Genomic DNA, 6088 nt, shown 5'->3' with positions numbered 1-6088 from the left:
ATATTAGAATTAAAATGTTGATTGCATTGATATATTTTCTGGATGAAATATAGGCCAACACGGTACACTTGAACTCCTTAGAAATGCAGTAGGACTCCTATCTTATCTTATAGAACTCCTACTGTAGGAGTTCTATAAGATAAGATAGATTGATTATTATTATACCAAGTGATAATATTATGAAACATAATATTCTAACGTATTAAAACTATAAACAAAAACATAATAACTAATAAGTATGATTAGTTCTATGTTACAATGAAGTAAAAAATAAAACGCCGTCTGTTGAATCGTATTAGAACTAAAATGTTCATTGCATCGATATATTTCTTGATTTTTTATAATATTATACATAAAATATATTTAAGATTTTTTAATACACATCCAAGACCCAGGAACATTGAAAACTTTTTGTTCCGCCTGCGGAACTCGAACCCAGGACCCCCGGGATGAGCGCTGGCCACGCGCAATGCGAATTAATTTTCATCGATATTTTGATGGAAATAAGATATTTTCCCACATCAAAATGTAGCCTATGTCCTTTCTCAGACTCTAGAATAACTGTGTACAAAATTTCATTGCAATCGGTTCAGTAGTTTTGGCGTGAAAGCGAGACAGACAGACAGACAGACAGACAGAGATACTTTCGCATTTATAATATTAGTATAGATTTTATTGCGCTAAGACTAAAAGGAGCGAAGAAATAGAGGAAAGTGTGGAAAAAACGGGAGAAATTATTTGAAATGGCTTATTTGAACGCGCTAATCTCAGGAACTACTGGTCCCATTTGAAAAATTCTTTCAGTGTTAGATAGTTTATTTATCGAGAAAGGCTATAAGCTATATTTTATCACGCTAACACTAATAAGAGCGAAGAAACAGAGGAAAATGTGGAAAAAATTGGGGAAATTATTTGAAAGGGCTTATTTGAACGCGCTAATCTCAGGAACTACTGGTCCGATTTAAAAAATTCTTTCAGTGTTAGATAGCATATTTATCGAAGAAGGCTATAGGCTATATTTTATCACGCTAAGACTAATAAGAACGAAAAAACAGAGGAAAATGTGGAAAAAACGGGGGAAATTATTTGAAAGGGCTTATCTCACGAACTACTGGACCAATTTTTCTGTTATTTGGCACAGATAAGAAGTAGACCACGTGAAAGATCATAGGCTATTTTTTGTGGACTAATTTGTCTGTGAAATATCTAATTTACGCGGGCGAAGCTGCGCGGAACGTTATATTTCGCGTGGTCACGACATCACACGTAAGCTGCTGGAGCCATTTTGCTAAAATTTGGTACAAAGATACTTTGAGTCCTGAAAAAGAACATAGGCTACATTTTGTCCCGGGAAAATGAACGGTTACTGGACAATATACTTTTATGATTTGGTATGGAAATACTTTGAGTTTCGGGAATACAAGGAATACTAATTTTGTCCCGGAAAATGTACGGTTCCCGCACAATAAACTTTTATGATTCTCGCCTCAACTATTTACTTAATCTATTTTGATGAAATTTGGCATGGAGATTGGAGATACTAATTTGAATCTGGGACAAGGAATGGTTTTTGTCCCGGAAAAATGTGCGGTTCCCACACAATATACTTTTCTGATTTGCGCGTAAACTATTCAATCGATGTACGGGAACAACTATAAAGTACACGCGGACAAAGTCGCGGGTAACAGCTAGTTTATTAATAACCCACAACGGTGTTGAAAAGTTTTGTAAATCACTATTAAGCTATTCAAAATTACATATTCAGCTGAAAATTCAGCAATCACCTTCGGCTCGTGCCCGATGTTAGCCACGTTCGTAGATATACAGGTGCGATTTAACCTTCCTGCTAAATTTTGATATATTGATCCTTGTTAAAATAATTTAATAAAAATACACGTATTTTTTTCTTTTATAGTCACTCAGTACTAAAATGTTGAGAAATAACTTCCGAAAGTTATCCTAAAAACCGCTACAATTATTGGACATGACGACGCCACCGCGCGCGCGTCCCCTCGCGTCACCCCCGCTCATTCGAGATAAAATATGTATACTTACTATTACTACTTAATTTAAAAAAAAACACCCAATTTTTTTTGGTTAATTAGGCTCCTAATGATACCTAAGCCCTGGAACAAATTTGGCAGGAAGGTTTAATTGCACCCTGTACATTACCTTGCTCTGCTTGTGACACCCTTAAAACTCGATCGTGGTTCTGGGTATATTGTCACAGACACTAGTTACAAGGGCGGGGGCCGGGGGGCCGTCACAAACAAAATAATTACGTGATAGCTATACAAGTTACAACTATGCGCGTGTGAGATATTATCCGTTTTTGAACATATTTATGAATATAAATGGCTATTATTTCAATAATAGACTTAAAAGAAATAATTATTTAGCCCGGCCGCACATTGTCCGAAATTTCTGATACGAAACAGTTGAACGTCCGCGCTGTCGCTTACATTTTGTACTGAGCCGAGTGAGCTCGAACTCGCCGGAACGATATTTCGGATAGTGTGCGGGGTGGCGGTCCGGCAAAATTCAACTGTTTCTGATCAGAATTCGGACAATGTGCGGCCGAGCTTATGGTAATAATGATCCTTATTTAATAAATTAATGATATTTGGACGACAAAATATATCATATTACTAGCTGTTGCCCGCGACTTCGTCCGCGTGGACTTTAGTTTATAGTTGTTCCCGTAGATGGATTGAGTCGTTTACGTGCAAATCAGAAAAGTATATTGTATGTTAACCGCACATTTTTCCGGGACAAAAAACATTCCTTGTCCCAGATTCAAATTAGTATCTCCAATCTCCATGCCAAATTTCATCAAAATAGATTGAATAGTTAAGGGGATAATCATAAAAGTTTATTGTGCGGGAACCGTACAGTTTCCGGGACAAAATTAGTATTCCTTGTCCTTTTCCGAGACTCAAAGTATCTCCATACCAAATTCAAAGGGACAAAATGTATCCTTTGTTCTTTTCTGGTTTCTTTATAACAAATTTCAGCAAAATGGGTCCAGCCATTTACGCGTGATGTCGTGACCACGCGAAATATAACGTTCCGCGCAGCTTCGCCGCGTAAATTAAATATTTCACAGACAAATTACTCCACAAAAAATAGCCTATGATCCTTCACGTGGTCTACTTCTTATCTGTGCCAAATAACAGAAAAATTGCTTCAGTAGTTCGTGAGATAAGCCCTTTCAAATAATTTCTCCCGTGTTTTCACACTTTCCTCTATTTCTTCGCTCCTATTAGTCTTAGCGCGATAAAATATAGCTTATAGCCTTTCTCGATAAATAGGCTATCGAACACTGAAAGAATTTTTCAAATCGGACCAGTAGTTACTGAGATTAGCGCGTTCAAATAAGCCCTTTCAAATAATTTCCCCCCGTTTTTTCCACACTTTCCTCTATTTCTTAGCTCCTATTAGTATTAGCGTGATAAAATATAGCCTATAGCCTTCCTCGATAAATGGGCTATCTAACACTGAAAGAATTTTTCAAATTTGACTAGTAGTTCCTGAGATTAGCGCGTTCAAACAAACAAACTAACAAACTCTTCCGCTTTATAATAATATTAGTATAGATAACATTTTATGTAACTATGAATCATTGTGTTTATGATATTAGATACAAATCCTGGTAGTCAGACGTGGGGCAGAGTGACACGTCATTGGAATTGTATATAAGGCGGGTTGTCTGATGGAGGGGCTCACTATCTCTTTTGTCGTGAGCCTTGTCACTCTGCCTCCTGTCAATGTGAATTGGCTCTGAGTACTTCGAACAAAGGTCGTTATAAATTAAGTATTTAAATTATTTTATTGGTTTAAACGCTTCTAGGCCTTTTGGCTAAAATAAAAGTGTTAATATCTGTTCTTTTCAGATTAATAATTGGTTTTTCAGAATAGTTGTTTCGATTGCTTATGAAAATGAGGAAAAGCTAAGTGAATTGTACTTGTAAAGTATAATAGTGTTTGTATTGTATTCACTAATGTAATAAATCATGTCTTATTACTGGTGTTTATGATTTATACAATACTTTTATTTTGAAAGACCTAAGCAACTTCTGACACGCGCTATACTAAAGGCGCGTGCGGCCTCTCGGCTCCCGCCGCCCGCCGCGCCCGCGTCACCCGGGGGTGGGTGGTTTTTATTTTTTTAAGAAGGGGAAATGCATTACGCATCCCCGCCCCCTCGGGGGAAAGGGCAGGGGTATGTCGGACTCCCTCCGCAGAGGTTTATCGACTAAAACCCCGCCATGCCCTCTTCAACGCTACACGTGGAGAAGCGGGATCGAAATCACACCGCGTCCTCCGCAGCGCTTGCCGCTTCCGATACCACATCAATACAGCAGCCTATGCCATCGCCTGCCTTCACGGGAGGCTCCCCGTGCATCGGGGGAGCCTATCTCCTCGGGGCCTATGTTGTGGCGGGGGCGTTTTGACTCGCCCCTGCCTCATCGGCTTCAGGCCGCTTACGCAGCCGACTCTTGGAGGGAGCCTTCCCCTTCCTCCTCGCGCCGGAAGGCAGCTTTTTGGCCGCTGCTATGCAGCCGCTACCTCCCAGCACGTGGGCTGTGGGCACTCTCCTTCCCGAGCTCTGCGCAGGAGAAGCAGCTCGGCTCTTCTCCGTCTTCTCCGCAGTCGGCGGCGCGGCCTTGTGCCCCGGCTTGCCGCAGCGGAAACAATTCCCGCTGGTCGCTACGGTCCACCGGGGACTGGCAATTCGGCGCCAAGTGGCCGGTGTCTAGGAATCGGTAGCACCGCATTGTCCATGCGGCCAGCAGCACCACCTTCGCCATGACCCAGCGTACCTGCAGCCGCCCAGAAGTCACTAACTTCTTGGTGGCTGCCGTGGGAGTGGAGTCACATGCTCCGCGCGCCCCTATGGTCCACCGTTATTCTACCCGACCGGATGTGCGTCACCCACCCCCACGTCACCCCCGCTTTACCCCTAGGTGTAACCGGTCTTCCGACTGGATCTGTCGCAATCAGGGTTGCCAGGTCGCTTAGCCAAAAAGCCGGACAAAGGAGCTTGGCCGGACATTTGTACAAAAAGGTCCTGCTATCGAGTACTGAACTCGTGTAGGAATACGTTCGTAATTTTCTGTTTTTACCTGACTACGGCGAAGCGAAAAGGAGGGTTATGATTTTGGCCTGTATGTATGTATGTATGTATGTATGTACGTGGGTATGGATGTTCATTTGTTCCCTCGTAACTTTAAAACCACTTAACGCATTTGGACAAATGAGGTGTCGTTAGAAGCCTCTTGATTGTCCGCTGGTTATAGGCTACATGACGTAACGTTAAATTGACTGTAGCACCATCTAGGGGACTGAAAGTAAAGAACAAAAAAAATATTTTTCCTGACAATGCCGTGTGGGGTATCAAAAGAATGAGCTTTATTAGCACTGTAGGGGCGAGGACCCCTACACTACAACGATGGGCAGAAAGGAAACTGGGGTTACCTGGTGGCTGAGGTAGCTGGGCAGATGAGCTGATGTGGTCACACGACACTGTCACCTTGTATTTCACTGAGCTGAGATCGCGATTCACAGGAACGGCTAGCCGATATTTTTTGTATTTAACGATCGCGCGCCGGTAATGGACTGTGTCACTTGCATGTCAAAACGTATGACAGCTGACAGCGCAGACTCACGCGCAGTGTTGCCAACTGCCACATTCGTCGCACTAAAGTTTGGCGCGAACATCCTGGGAGGGCCCGGCAATGGGCGTGAGCTGATCCCCATCTTGAGCTGAATCCAGTGGGAGCCGGGCAATCTTGCCGACAGGTCTCCGCAGCTGGCCTTGTGAGGTGGCCAAGTCCACAACTCTGATGACTCCATCCTTCCCAGGCAGTAGGCGTGTGAGAATCGTGTAAGAAGATCACTATCTATACCGGGGATTGTGAAATGACATGGAACTTGTTTAGGTTTGAGTCCAGGTAATTCCTGTCGAGTGTGAGATGAAGGCATCTTGGGCCAGGTATCCTCTGGCAGTTTGAGCCAAGGAGGAGACCACCATAAACTATGCGAAAGAAGAGAATGTGCTGAGATTCCTCTGCTGGCACAATCAGCA

The sequence above is a fragment of the Aricia agestis genome, chromosome 21, assembly GCF_905147365.1.
Source record: "Aricia agestis chromosome 21, ilAriAges1.1, whole genome shotgun sequence".
NCBI classification, from domain to species: Eukaryota; Metazoa; Arthropoda; class Insecta; order Lepidoptera; family Lycaenidae; genus Aricia; species Aricia agestis.
Note: the sequence above shows the minus strand (reverse complement) of the source record.